Raw genomic sequence first — 16,060 nt, forward strand, 5'->3', positions numbered from 1 at the left:
TTATTTTCTTTCATGTTTCTTTTCTTAATTGAAATTAAAGAAGCCATAGTCTGCAAGAGTATGATTTGTTCCTCGTGCAACAAAACATAATGCCCTTCTAGGTTATCTCAGTGGGGAGCACTATGACTGCAATGCACCAAAAACATTCTGAAAGTAAAAGTAAATAAACCAGCTGGTCTCACGTTAAACAAAACAATGGAAAATTCCCATTGATATAAAATAGAGAGCTTGTAGAAAATGTATGTTCTTTGCTCTTTGCCAAACTCCCCACTTGGTTCCCCGCTGCTCAGAAAGAAAAGTAACACTGCTATTTTTTCCTAATCAGTTACCATGTTATCAGAATGATTCTCTTTTTCCTACCATCAAAAAAATGTTACAAACAGCTCAGAAAATTGGTAATATTACAGCTGCTCCTTGCCATTGCCTTCATATCAGAGCACATCTCTATTAACCACGTAACAGCCTCAGTGCTACAGAGTACATTGCACTAGCCTGAAATTATTACAATTTTGCTCCTGCTAAAAGAGATAATTTCATTTCCCACATCTGAAATCATTGTGATCACTGACTATGGCCAATGAAATGATCATTTCAAATTCAGCTATAAACCTTTGGTAACAGGAACAAGCTGGTATATTCTATTTGCTTTCAAAATGCCCATCTGGGCATCACAAATATAATCCAGGGTATTTTTTACAAAAATGATGATCTTTATCTCTTCTTCTAAATTTCTGTTTTGAGTGTAGATAATAGTGAGTCACAACAAATTACTGGATGGCTATCTGTGTACTGCATTTAACTCTCCCTAAATTGTGTAATTATGCAATTGTGACATCAAACTATACCTGTCTGGAAGAGGAAGCATCTAAGGTAGAAGTTTAAAGGTTTCAAAACTTTCTTTGAATTCCTACCATTCTACTTGCAATTGTTTAGTATTACAGAACCATAAAATCATAGAATATCCCAAGCTGGAAGAGACCTATATGGATAATCGAGTCCAACTCCTGGCTCCACACAGGACTACCTAAAAATCAGACCATACATCTGAGTGTTGTCCAAATACTTCTTTAACTCTGGCAGCTTGGGGCCACGACCATTGCCCTGGGGAACCTGTTCCAGTGACTGACCACACGCTGGTGAAGAACCTTTTCCTGATACGCAATCTAAACCTGCCCTGTCACAGTTTCATGTCACTCTCTGAGATTCTATCACTGGTCACCAGCGAGAGCACTTCCTTTTGTTAGTGCAAGAAGCAGTGCAAACATGCCCCATCCCTAGGGGCATTAGAGGTCAGCTTGGATGGAGACTGTGTTGGAACTGCATGAGTTTTGAGGTTCTTTTCAACTCAAGCCATTCTATGATTCTACGTGAAGCTTGTTTGCTAAGAACCTAGTCTTGAATTGTCCAGCCAGTGTACTGCCTTCAACAGGCTAAGACTAGAGATTAGAGTGAAGCAGACTGCAAAATTGTTTTCTTTAGCACAAAAATTTCAAATTCTCAAGAGATATGCATTAGAACAATCAATATTAACTGATTTTACATTGCACATTCTTCTCCTCAGCTGAACTGAGTGTCCACCTTAATTTTTTATGTTTCACTGGTAGCCATATTAAAAATAGCAAGAAATAATGCAGTTCCGTTGAATTCTATTTCTGACATGAAGCAGCTTTATCATTCTGCTTCCTGAATGAGCAGACTTCCGATGGCTTTTCTTTGTTCTGGACTCTGAAGCATCTTCGATACCTGGGACAGGGATAAGAGGCTCCTCGTTATTACCTTTTATTGTGTGGACCTTGGCAGCTTGCAGAGAGAGCCGATGACAAAGAAAAGTAAGAGTCAGAGCACTGATCATCTCTCTTCACTGCACTGTCTCGAACAAGCCCATTCACTTCTCCATGCTGCAGTGTACAGATTTGAACAAAGAAGAGAACCATACCACGTTGTTACATGAGTACACATATTGCTGGTTTCAGATCTTCCGTAATGTCATAAATTTCATTCAGTGGCAGCCAACTAGTTCAATAAAGGCCAACTTAGCTACTGAAAATGAAACACTTATACTGAAAATGCAGAGAAGTATCAAGCTCTCTTCAGGTGAAGAGGAAGATGATTTACCTCAGCTGCCGTCTCTTTGTTGGGAGTTTATGGATGCTCAGCACTTTTCAGTTTTTTGTTCAGTAACATCATGAAGTGTAAAAGTACATTTCAGCATCATGCACATAGCTTCTGTGCTTTCTGGTTGAACATTACAGCAGTGGAATCAATCAACTCTCTGAATGAAGTACGATGCCATATATACTCATTTTTCCTTTTCTGCTTTCTCAGTATTTCAGTTGGCATGCTAAAAGGACAGGTTCTCCCTGCACACTATTAATTCTGTTAATACCTTAGTGGTTACAGACTCAGAATAGTAATTCTTTTATCTCCATATGTTTTTACAGGAAAATGAATTAAAAAAAAAATGACAACAACAAATTCTGCCTTAAAATTCTCCAAAGCCACTGTTCCTAGATATCTTTTTAAAAAGATGGACTTGGCACTATGCTGTAGAGGCTAAAACTCTTGAATACTTTGGACTAAGAAGCTTTTCTGTCCACAAGATCCTGATGTATCCAGTAGTGCAATGACCTGAATGTTCCCATTGTTGGACAGGCCCTCACCATTTTCTTATGTAAACTGTTCCCACCTTAGAGGAATCAGTTACTAAACACTAGTTATTTTAAACCCCTAGCAAAGTGTAGGGTATTTAACAGAAAGATAATAATCCATTAACCTTGCAAGTACATGATGGCCATCATTTGTTCTTTCTTCGGAATGATAAATGTGAAGAGAACAATTTCAAAGTAGTAAACAGAGAGGCTCATACCCTACCTATTCCTAAATGTATCTATATATGTTTATTGGCAGATGAATGGATATGAGGAAAAGTTGCAGCCTTGCCCACACACAAATTAGATACCTTATTGTCCGCTCAGTGAATCTCCATGCTCAGTTACACAGGGGAAATACTAGAAAGCCCATCAGAATGCCTGAGCTTAATTGTGTCCACAGTCAGCCTTGAAATATTTTCACTACTGCATACATAAATCAAATTCAGCCACATACTGAACTATATTAGCAGGAGTACGGTCAGCAGGTCAAGGGAAGCAATTATTCTCTCGCACTCAGCACTTGTGCAGCTGCCTCTAGAGTACTGTGTTTTTTGTTTTGTCCCCAAAACAGAAATAAGGACAACTTGAAGTCCACCGGCAGTCTACTGAAAGATTAAAGATCTGGAGCACGTGACATACAGAGGGATGCTGAAGGAACAGCACTTGTTTTGCATGGAGAGGAGGCTGCAGGGTAAAAGGCAGTAACAGTCCTCCGTTTCTTCTATGTCAAGAAGGGAGTTTACAGAGAAGACAGAACTAGACTCTTCTCAGAGATGCAGAGTGGAAGGACAAGAAGAGGTATAAAGTGAAGTAAGGGAAATTCATATTAGATATGGAACGAAGAATGTGTAGAGTGTAACTGGAGCAGGCTTACCAGGGAAAGTGTGAAATCTCCATCCGTGAAGGTTCTCAGAGCTCAGTCCTGAAGAAATCTAATCTACCCTCCAACACAGCTCTGCTTTGTGCAGGAGTCTGAACCAGGTAACCTGCCAGTCTCCCATGAGTCTCTGATTCTAACAATTTCCCATGTAAACAGGCACACATTGGCACATTTACCCATGCACTTTCAAAGCAACCACTATGGCAGAGCATGAATATTGATGCATAGAGACAGAATCTTCAGGGGTGAGATCCCTCATGTGGCTCAGAAACCAGTACTGTCTGTGTCAGACCTTGATAGATACTAGAACTCTGTGAGTCAGTCATAACCATAATCTAATATTGCTGAGTTACTATGCAAAATATCTGCAGTAACAGCAGAAATCCTTACAGTTATAGAGGACAGGACAGATAAAAAAAAAAAAAAAAAAAAAAAAAGCTTTGTGGGATACTCAGATATTAAAGGCAGAGAAATTCTGTTGGGGAGCAGAGAGATGTGGGTGGGGCTGGTCTCCAAGGAAAGCAAGGCCAGAAAGCCAGGAGCCAAAAGTAACCACACATTAAGCAGTGCTCTCACTGACCAGCTCACAGACCCAGAGCATCACTGGAGAGATAAGAGAAGAATGGTACTGACAGTAAGACTGTAGCAGAAGTCAAGATTCACCCAGGAGCTCAGAGTGATCAGGGCCACCAAAGCCAATTAGTGCACTCAGATCCCTGATAAATTCATTCAGTAAAGATACATTTTGCCCAAACCTAAATGGCACATGCCTGAAGTTATCCAATCATGGTAAGAAAAAAAACGCTTTCTGACTTTGAAGACCATTTTCCATTCTCAAAAGGAGAATGACTAAATGTGATTCAATTAAACAAATTTTCTTACTGCTACACCAAACATCCTACATCAAACTCTCACATCTAGGTTTGCCAAGATCCCTAAATTCCTCAGAATTATAGAATCATAGAAAAATAGAATCAGTAAGTTTGGAAAAGACCTCTGAGTTCATCTAGTCCAACCGTTTACCTACCACCAATACTGCCCACTAAACCATGTCACTAAGTACTACCTCCACCCTTTCCTTCAACACCTCTAGGGACAGTGACTCCACCACTTTCCAAGGCAGTATGTTCCAATCTGTTAGTATCGTGTCTTCTGCATTAGTAGAGATATCTCGCAAATCAAACATTCTCACTATAATATTAGAAACTCTTTGACATCCTGACTTCATTTTTTTCCATTCCAGTTTGTGCACTGCAGTCATCTCTCAAGAGAAATTGTAAAGATGTCTGAGCAAGACTGGCTTCAGAGAAGTATAAGTAGGATAAATCTGACCAGCTGTCACAGAATTTTCAACTTATTTTAGAATAATATCAATAACGTTAAATAAGCTCCCTCAGAAATTGGAAGCCGATTTTTATACTTAATACCAATAGATTTAAATGCTAAGCACCAGCTTTGGAACAGTTTGGAAATGTGACTTTTACAGTATTCCCTGCACATGTCAAGAGAAATGTCACCTATGTTAAAGGCATTATTCTTAGTTGTACTAAGTTTCTCCTGCCCCTCCATACAGTGCATATATTTTCATAACAATCAGGAACTTGAACCAGATCTTCCAATGTGCGAGACACTTCTCACATTTCATTGACATCCCTGAAATTTGTGCATGCTATAATTTCCATGAAGCAGGCTTAAACCCATATCTTTATGGATGGTTTCTTGATATTACAAAATCAGTGATAGCATCCACGCATGATGTCCTGAAAAAATGACAATGTATTATTCTGGGACTATGCAGAACTCTTGCCATGAAAATAAAGCAATGCTCCCCATCATAAGATCAAGTTATTGCCAATACATATGAACATATGGGTAGCAAGCTCAGAGCTACTTGAAGTCTCTGCTTACATCTTAGAAACAGCTTTTATATCATTTTCTTTTAGCAAAGCTCACAAGCTGAACCAAGTCTTCCATGATCTCAGCAAATAGGAAAACCAGTTTGTCGCTTCCAACCTCCTCAGAGCTCCCTCCGCTGACTGCTGTTACTGTTGTTATTAGCACCCTGCAGAGCTGCATGACACACCAGTGTTTTCCATCTCGAAGGCGGATACAGTACTGCTCTAGGGCGAGGAGAAGCCTTCATTCACAGTGGGAGCTGGTGCTTCTGCTTGGATTCTTCAGGTACCGCAGAGTGCACTGATTCCAGAGTCTGTGTGTCACAACTTCGTTCATCAGCTGTCTGAAGAGCTGCACCTCCATGCCAGGCAGGAGATTGCAAGGCAGAGCTTCCAGCCCCATGGATCTCAGCACCTGGCTGAAGCTGTGGCAGAAGCTCTGCCTCAATACAGAGCACTGTGTGCTGGTGCCGCTGCTGCTTTTCCTTCTGGGCTCCCAGTACATCAGTGAGATATTCACTCAGTAAAACACAGACAGCTGGCAGCAGTGCTGCACAAGTCAAGTTGGCCTTTATTTTTTTACATTTCTTGTGAACTGAAATCAGCATCTTTTATCACTCATGCTGCTTCCTTCAGGACATATACTGGAAAATATACATTTTGCTATTTTAAGGTACTGGTATCCTCGATTCTTGTTCTTGCAAGAACACTTGCATTTTCCTAAGATCAGAATCCAAAGATAAATGACCAGTGAATGAATCACTGCCCCCTCTAACCTGGTTTAAACAAGACAGCTCTTTTCAAAGGGAGATTTGTTCCTCTATGGAGGTGCTATATTCCTATGTCCAGACCTTTTACCCCACATGCAAAGATGGGAGCTATTATTTGATTTAATTCCTTACAAAATACACAATTATCTCAGAGTTACAGTCTTCTGAGTTTCTGTCCTGGTTTCTTAAAAATTTAAGTATTTTTACCATTACCTTAAAAATTTTGGCATATCCTTTGGAGAATTTTCTGATGATAACAACATCAGAAACTGCCTGGAACGCACAGTTAAAATCCACAAAAATCAAACTAAAGCATTATTATTTTTACTATCCTCATAGTTTCATAACAACTATAAAAGACCCTAAGTTCCTTTCTTCCACCATCTCAAACTATAGAACTTGTACCTGGATTATTCCTGATAGGCAACTCTTCAACCTGTTCTTACAGTTTTTCCCAGGCAAAGATATCAGAGATCATAGAATCATAGAATCCTTAGAGTTGAAAGGGACCTTTAAAAGTCATCTAATCCAGCCCCCCTGCAATAACAAGGATACCTACAACCAGATCTGGGTGCTCAGAGCCCCCATCCAGGGATGAGGCTTCCACTACATCTCCGGGCAACCTGTTCCAGTACCTCACCACTCTCACTGTAAAAGACTTATTCTTTATATCCAACCTAAATCTCCCCACTTCAAATCTGAAACCATTTTCCTCTGTCTTATCATCACAGACCCTGTTAAAGAGTCTGTCCCCCTCTGTCTTATAGCCTCTATTTAGTGAAAGGCCACTTTCAGGTCACCTCACAGCCTTCTCTTCTTCAGACTGAACTGCCCCAGTTCTCTCAGTCTGTCTACATAAGGGGGGATGTTCCAATCCTTGGACCATTTTTGTGGCCCTTCTCTGGATGTGTTCCAGCAGGTCTGTGTCTCCCCTGTACTGAGGACTCCACATGTGGATGTACTGTTCCAGGTGAGGCCTCACCAGCCCAGAGTGGAGAGCAGGATCACCTCCCTCAATCTGTTGGCCACCTTCCTATAGATGCAACCCAGAATATGGTTGGCTTTCTGTATAGTGAGGGTACTGCCCATGACCTTCCCCAGGAAGCTTTTCCATCTCTTTTTACTATTCTTACTGTTAGAATACTTCCATGGTGTCTGACCTGAATTTTCAGATGTAACTTAAGCTTGTATCTTGTTGCATACATGTACATATCATAGGGAACAAAATATTTCCTTGACCCTTACTAAAGCCCTTTTCTTATTTGAAGGCTAACCTTCTTTTCCCTTTTTTTTTTCCTGATAGTCTTCTTTTCTTTTGTCTAAATAACCCTTGGCCAGTCTAGCCTTACAGGTCATGTTTTCCAGATTTATGGCTCTTTTTTGTCAATCTCCTAAATTTCTCCTTTTTCTCTTCCACAAGCTGAAAACCTCTGCTCTTTCTAGAACTTCACTGAGTAAAGAATAAGTTCTTCATCTGAATAATATGTATCAAATATTTAGGTGTTATCTGTGTGTGCAAGCAAATAATAAAATATCAAGACACTCCACTGATCTTCAATTAGTTCTTTCTTAGCTACAGGTTTTTCCAGCATTTGAATTATAAAAGAAAAACAGTGATGTCTTGGACAAATTCCAATAAATATAAGACAAACTGTAGCACCCGGTGTTAATATAGATGTCAGCAATTATTCTATAGCCAAAGTAAAGGAGATATGAAGATGTCAAAGACAAATCCATAACTACAATTTTTTTTTTTTTGTTTAAAAATGTATGAAATTCGAGTTTTAAGGGTGCCTGTTTTCTTTGGTGCCTCTTCTCTTCAAACTGAGAACTGCAAGCATGCAGTTCTGTTGGGAAGGTACTAAATCACTGTGGCTCCAAAAGAACTTTAGTGAACTCTGCACTTGGCCTAGGCCCTTCATTGCAGTTCATAAGAAGAAGAGTTACCTGAGCACATCACTCTCATGTGAGTAGAAAAATAAGCACTTAGGACCAGAAGAAATATTACTAATGGGACTAAATAACCAACAGTAATGACAAGAATTTTGGCAGTAGTTGAATGCAATTTGCAAAATTAATGTTACAGAAAGACATGTCCTCTACTACTTTTGCCAGCTTTTTAATTAAAAATATGAGTCATACTTCATGTAAATGCACTTCCTAATTTTACTGACTCATTGGATTCAGTGTGAAGGAAAAGAAACCCGTTATCTAAAAAGGTTCACAGACTTTCACACGTTTGTATGGCAACTGCTGAGTCACGGCCTGAACCTCTGATTGATCACCTGAGGTGAGCCATGAGTCAGCCAGAGGAGCACAGGTGAAGGCAATTCACCTGTGCTACCGGAAGGGGTGGAGCCTGGCTCCACCCCTCCTGGACCTATTTAAGAGCTGGCTACCAGAGGGGAAGGATCTCTTCTGGAGATCCTCCTCTTTGATATCTTCTAGTGAGCTCAACCCAAGGGTAAGCTCTTCTACTTATTCTCTTTTGTGATCCCTGTTTGCTTTGCCTTACTCTTTTGATTATATTGCAATTATAACATCTTGGTTATACACTTTGCCTTACTCTTTTGATTATATTGCAATTATAACATCTTGGTTATACACACGTTGAACTAAGGCCCATGGGCAAAACTTGACAATGGATACTCCAACCTAAACATCTGATGGCAAGTCCTAGAAATGGGAACTCACATTCTAAATTTAAGTTCTTTATGAAAAGGGCTAAATGTTTACGAAGAGGATTTAAAATCAAATGTCACTGCCTATAGCTAGACAGATTTTTTACAAAACTCTCCCCTTTTCTGCAGTTGGATCATTGACTGAGAATCACAGGGCTGTAGTGACAGTGACCCACGGCTCAGTACCATCTACTAAGCATAAGTATCCTTGTTTTTCAACTACTGGGGCAATATTTACCAGGCAGTATTTTTTCAAATAAAAAACAAAGGATGAGTACTCCAAAAAGCAGGACATCTGGAAGCAGCTCCATCCTGATGGAATTCTACAGGAAGGAGGTTGCACTGTTTACCATTCCCCGTTGAAACTGTGCCATTCTTCAGTGGAGAGGACACTGATGAAATCACAGAATAAGAAAACAGGATCACAATTTATGCATATATATAGATATATATATATATAAATAGGCAGAAATATAAGCAGGAAAGTATTCATTGCATATGATACATAATGGAGTATTCCTATCCAGGCGTATAGAATAGTGGTTAAAGCACTTAGATATAAAAAAATCTTCTCAGAGTTCAACTCTCAGGAGAGCAAGTAGAGCTCACCCAGTGGTAGTTCTACACACACCAATGTCAGCAGCAAGGACTCATACTCTCTTATTCCAAGTGCCTTTAATCACTGATTGAAGCAAATATCTTTCTTTAGTCTGAGAAAGCTATTCCCAGTTCTGGGGTGCAAGACATTCTCCACAGAAAATAATTTAAAAATATGTATTGCATGTCAACCGAGAAACATTAATGTAATGTAGCTCAGGCCCTGTTTGTCAGAACACAAACTGGTCCAACAATTAATCTAAGAGATTTCCATGTCACTTTGACTTTTCATCAAAGGTGAAGGACATGTAGTTTTTGTGCTGGAATCAAAGGAGATTTACCATGACATAAGCAGCTACATGATATCTTTCTGCTGCTCTGTAAAATTTTCAGCTAATTGTCATCCATAAATGCTGCTCCATCTTTCAAGTTATTCACTAGAGGATTTTAAATGCCAAACCTAAAACAGAATTCATGGAACTTTGATTTAGACTTAAATCTGAGTACTGGAAGTAGTCCTAAGTTATCCTGTGCAGGAAAAGGGAACTGGTGTTTTTCTCGGTGTACAAAGTCAAAAGTGACCCTGAGAGATGCCCTTTACAGAGAACTTTCAGTGATAAGGTAAAGATTTTTTTCCTGGGATATTGAAGCATGATAATCATTTGATGATATTGGATCTGTCTTCTAAGTGCAAAAATGTCAATAAAGGTTATAGTTTTTTTAGAATAAGAAACTAAAAGATTATATTCATAACTGGAATGCAAAATGAGTTATGGTAAACGTATGCCTGTCCCCATATATTTTCAAGAAAAGAAAGTAATCTCAGGTAAAAATAACAAACATATCTATTACAACATTACTTCTGATTTTAATTGTGATCTCCTTTTATAAAGATTACAGTCTTTTTTATGGTAGAAAAATAGATTATAAACTAATATGCAATCACCAGAAATACCAGTTACAGCTTAAATAATTGGCTAAAATGCTGAAATTGTGAGAAAATATTATATTACAGAGGAAGAAAAATGGGTACAGGATGGTAAATTTAGTGCTAAGGAACTGTATAGAGACTCAAGAAATTAATATTTTGAACTTGGCTTTGCTATTGCCGTGGTGTAACTTTCAGCAAGTCATTTAATCTTTTCTGGTTACATTTCATTGGTAAAAGACAGATAATGAAGTTTCCTTACTTCATGGGAGTATTAGTGAGGAATGCATGCTGGTGAATAAGGCTATTATATTACAGAGTGATATGGAAAATTCTTGAGGTAATTAAAAGAGAATTTGCATTCATTTTCTTCTTTTCAAGTGATGCTTCATAGTTCAGTTGTCAGCAACTGAATATTTATCAGAACATAAGATAATGACCTAGGAACCAGATGAGAGAAAAAGCTTAAAATCCATACTCTATCTCTGCTTTTGCATACTTAATACTCTATGGTTTCTTAGCCAAGAAAACATGACTGGTACAAAGAAAAAATGAGAAGTTTTCTAGTGAAGTCCTTTCCTGCTTCTGAGGAAAACACTGTCTTTTTATAAACACTGTATTTGTAGAAAGTGCAAATCTTACATGCTATTTGTTTGCCTGAGTTATGCTGACAAATGGCAGCAGTTAAGGTATGTTTTGCTACCTACACTCCCTGTCCTGATGTATGTGCACTGAGTGTAACCAGTTGTACTTGTTGAAGGCCATAAAAGAACAGGTATTAGTGCAGGGATACTCCTGAGCTGGAACTCAGTGACACACTTCAGAAGACCAAGTACAGAAAAGCGAAGGTAAAGATGAAGTATCTCACAAAGATGTCCTCATCCTTAGCTAGGTCTGAGCTATTCAGTAATTACTGCAGTTCTTAACATCTGCCACAGCATCCAGGAGACACTGAAACTGATAATTTCCTTATTTTGCAACATTCAGTAGACAAGATTCCATGCAGCTGTGCATATCATGAGAATCCTCCTTTTTTTTAATTTTTATTCTGGAAATGCCTTCTCCCCCTCCATCTGGTCTAATCTGACTTCCAGAATTTGTGGAACATTCTACATTTAATATAATTCCTTTTTTGCCTTTTTTTTTCCTTTTTCACATTTGAGAAAGGTAGAGAGTATTGACCAGAAGGGGTGTTTTGCAGTTCCCAAATCTTACAGGGCCACATTCAGGAATTTTGGATTTTGATTTCAGAACTGAAATGAGTGATGTTCAGTCATTGAATAGGTAATGGTGAGAAGTGTTGTGGACAACCTGCTTCTACATGAATTCTTTTCATGGTGAGAATTAACTGCTCATTTTCATCTACCGCTGTCATGGAAAAAAAAAACAACAATAAAATATGTAAAATGCCATTAATAATGCAGGGCTTATACTATCTTGTGTTCAGATGTCCCAGAAGTGGGAAAAATAGTGCAGGTTTCAATCCTCTCACAGATATGCTAACAGAATGTCTTGAAGAAAAAATCCTTGTCAATAAATTTCATGGAAACGGTAAGAGAAAAGAAAAAGGAATTTATACAAGGAAATGGAATAAAGACTGTGACTGTGACACTGTAAAATTTAAGATTGGTAATTGATACATTACGTAGTCAGTGTTATTTTACTGAATGTCTAAATTAAAAGCTGACAGATTTTCACTGTGACTTCTAGGAACGAACTCACCAGAAACTGGCTCCTGGATCACCTCATTCTCTAAGAAGTACCACTTGGTTTTTGCTTTCCCCATTTTATTAGTAATGGCAGGAAGCCCTCAGCAAACAGGTAGGTCCTTCATCCTGCTTTAAAGGCAATCAGCCTAATCTCTTTTTGCTTCCCTGATAGAATCAAAGCACAAGGAGATTTAGAAAAATGCACAGAAAGCATTGCACTGCATGTTGACAGTTACAGCAAGAAAAAGCTCAGCAGTGCAAAAAACCCAAAGAAAACAAGTTGACCCCAGCCCAATGTTTTTGTGATGCATCTGGTTGTCTAAGAGCAAGGAAGGGAGTAAGGCCTCTTTTGAAGTTGTAGGATTTTTCCACAATGGAACAGCTTGTGCGCACCAAGATGAAACTGCTCTGAACATCAGAGTAATTCTGTTCACCAGAATTAAAAATCTTGCAGTAACCCAACTATTTCAGTACTAGGACTTGATTTCACGGAATACAGTACTGGTCACAGCAAATTTTACCTGGGGTAACAAAACCAGTACTAGCAGAGTGAGATATCTACTTCCATATCAGGTGGATAAGGTGGATAAGCTCCATTTCATGTCAGCACAATGTTTGATTACACACCACGTGCAGTTCTTTCCAAGCTGTGCTGGGGACCAAATCAGCCTGGAGAAGCCTCATTTCCTGAGGGATCAAGGGCTCGGATGAATGAGGCAGGGCACTGGAACAGAAAAGCTAATCTTTTGTTTTCTCTTTTTGCTTCCAGCCTCCCCTCAATTGTTTTCTCTTCCTGTTTTTTTTTCCGCAGAGCCCCTGTGTGATGCCAGACTCCCTTTCAGGTAAGTATTCTTCAGATGATCACTATGTTCTTGTTTTCTGACTATTTTTCTTAAGAGCTGGAGGCCTGACAGAAGTGCTAAGTGCTCCTTTCTGATGTCCCTGCCAAGCAACTCGGAAGATCTGCCTCAAAGATGTGAAAACTTTTTCAGACAAAGAAAAAAAGGTCGTCAGTGTCATTTACCTTGGGTAGAGGACTGTATTTCTCTTTTGTCTCATTCTTTGTAAAAAAGTCTCTGTTTCCACTGAAAATTTCCAAACAAACAAAAAACAGCGGGAAGCCAACACCTTACACTTAGGCTATGACCAACTCTGGAAATGAAAAGCTGAAGCAAGTGCTGATTTTCCTGATCTAACTTTCTTTTTCAGATGACATTTTGATAAGAGTTTTGTATCTTTTTGATCAAAGCATTCTGGGATCAGGTCACTCATTTCTATTTCATTCACATATTTAAGAAGTAAAACATATGAATTTGTGTAAGTAAAATAGTTTGAAGTCTGCCTTCTTACAGCCGTTTCATCTGAAGTGCTGTGGATGATTCACATTCATTCCAAATATACAGTTCAATACCAGTATTATTAGAAGGATTTAACCCATGAAATGACAGTAAAGCTATATGTATTTGTATTAAGAACTTGATTAAATCTCTTTCTGAAACATCTGGTGTTTAGACGTGGTAATAACAGGATAGCAGATCTAACAGTGTTTAAGCATTGTAATTCCCGTGTTGCTGTTCTTAATACATGAACTGTGCTGACCTATTACAACGAAAATACCACAGACCTAAACAGCGCATTTCTCTGTGGAGGATGCCTGAACATTTTGCAAACTATCCATCATTCTTCACTACAGACAAAAAGGCTTTCTGGAATTGCCTCCGGCATTTACTCAATGGCAACAGCTCGAGTCAGTCTGAGTCAAGAAATAAGGAGTATCATACAGCTCAAAACAGGGAACATATTCAGAGTAAAGTCAATGGAATCAAGACCCAAAGCCATTCCATGCCAAGACTACTTCAGCTTTTTCAGAAAAAAGCTATGGACTATTTCACATGTGAAATTACTTAGGATCACACTTTTTATCTGCTATATGCTTTCACTGGCACAACAGCCTTCCTCTCAGTTTGGAGTTCTCATCCCTTGCTAATTCCTGGGCTATATTATCACTCCTGGGTTGGAGAATACTCAAAACTAGTATCTGTGTAAATGGCTGGTGGAGTTGTACTGTGGCCTATTTCATGGGAAGGACAGCAGGATCAGACTTGCACAATCATCAGCACGATGTACAAGACTGATTTCTTCTTGATGTTTTGGATCGATGTAAACAAACCACTTGCTTGTTGGGATATGTTAAGAGCACAGAATGGAGTGACTTGTAGAAGCAACAAAGTTACCAATAATTATAGCTTACATTACTTTATTTTTGAATTAAAATTTAAGCCTCTTAATGATAACTCCTAAAGAGTGTAAAATACTGGACAGATTCCATTATGTTAATGTGTTTATGGGCAGATTTTATAATGCGTGCATGAAGTGACACTACTAAGAATGCAGATATGTAAGTTATTCCAGAGAAAAGGTAGCTTTAAAGCTGAATGCAAGTGCTAGACCAACCCACGTGATGGCTGTCTGCAGAATCTCAACTAATTTAACCAAGGAAAATCAGAGAAACAATGGCTAAATGAAAAAAAAAATATAAAATATATGGCATTCTATGCATTGTATATGTGATGAATTTGAACAGTGATAGTTTCAAGGAAGTTAGTTAAGCGGTTAACTAAGGACAAGCACTTGATTAAGGAAAATTGGTAAATTAGTGAAAGTGGACCTGGGATGTGGAATGCAATTTTAATGAAAGGTCTATGAATTATTATTTTTTTTTAAACTGCATTTCATTAAAAGTGGTTTTCTGAGGACGCTAAGCTAAAGAGCTGTGGCATTTGTACACAAAAAAATCTCTCAGATTTTTTTGTTAAATGCCTGCATGAGCTCATGTCTGAATGTCAAATGAAAACCTACTAGCAACACCGAAATATATTTTTATTTTCCAGATGAGAGAACACTGTGGGATTTTTGTCTGAGACATCAGTCACCACATCAAATAATGGCATCATTTCAGAGCTTACTGAATCTGGATGATATTTTATTAGATTTCTTTCATGTTTGGTGATTATTTGTGAATGAGGATCTGTGCAACTTTTTATATTGTTTCTTTCTTAAAGTTACTTTAGTTTATTTCCCGTTCAAATAAGCAGATGTCCTCCATAATCAATAAAACTTCAGACCTGATTTTTCAAGACCTGAAACTTCATAGCAACAATCCACATCATGCCTGACGGAAAGCAGTAGATGACATCACTGCCTTGCAACCTTTACAGTTTCAGATCAGAGTTTGATATGTGTCTGAGCCATTTCATGCTATCTGATTTTGACTTCTGGGGACTATTTTTGACTTGAGAGTTACCAGAATGCAAAGGGCTCCCATCACATTTGTAAACATTGGAAACTTGTGCTTTAATTTCAAATTGTCAAGAAGCTTATGGTGTTCAAAGGGAGTGGGAGGCCCTAGATATTTAACAGAATAAAAGAGTATTTGCTGAAACTCAATTGAAATCATCAGCTCAGCCAGGTGAATTCAATTGCCAAGCTTGAGAGGAGATGTTGCTTTTTTGTTTCCCCTGCACAGGCTGGTCCTCTCAACAGCAAATCCTCTACTCTGAGACAGTTGAATCTGTGAACAGAAACAGTCTTCCAAGGGCATCAGTAGAACTTTCATAACAGAGCTCTTTATCTCAGACCTCTTCAGTTTGGAATTTAACTCCCATTGTTGGTTTCTTGGTGTACTGTGATATATTTGGTGCCATTATACATTTAATTAGATAATTTGACATTAAGATGATGTCTTCATCTTCTTGTTTCTTAACATAGTTTATTAGTTAAAGTATGATGTGTTTGCTTCTACGTCTATTTTACTTCTAAATCATCCTACTTTAAGCTTTAGTCAGATGTGTTAAAAAATACTTGTTATACTGCCAAAATATTTTCCTCTTGTTTCACCATAAATACTATAGTCTAAGTCCTCAGGTCCCAGTACATAGCCTTGGGAAGC

The 16,060-nt window shown here is 38.4% G+C and overlaps 1 long non-coding RNA gene across 1 annotated transcript; it reads left to right on the forward strand.

Annotated features, from left to right (window-relative positions):
• Positions 1–8,619: 8,619 nt before the first annotated feature.
• On the forward strand, positions 8,620–15,845 carry LOC122193579. Its single transcript, XR_006182937.1, has 4 exons — positions 8,620–8,660; positions 12,113–12,223; positions 12,923–12,953; positions 15,003–15,845. It is a non-coding gene; the product is annotated as an uncharacterized LOC122193579 (long non-coding RNA).
• The last annotated feature ends 215 nt before the right edge of the window (positions 15,846–16,060 follow it).

This window comes from Lagopus leucura, unplaced genomic scaffold (assembly GCF_019238085.1).
Source record: "Lagopus leucura isolate 7727_CA_CO unplaced genomic scaffold, USGS_WTPT01 Super-Scaffold_73, whole genome shotgun sequence".
Lineage (NCBI taxonomy): Eukaryota > Metazoa > Chordata > Aves > Galliformes > Phasianidae > Lagopus > Lagopus leucura.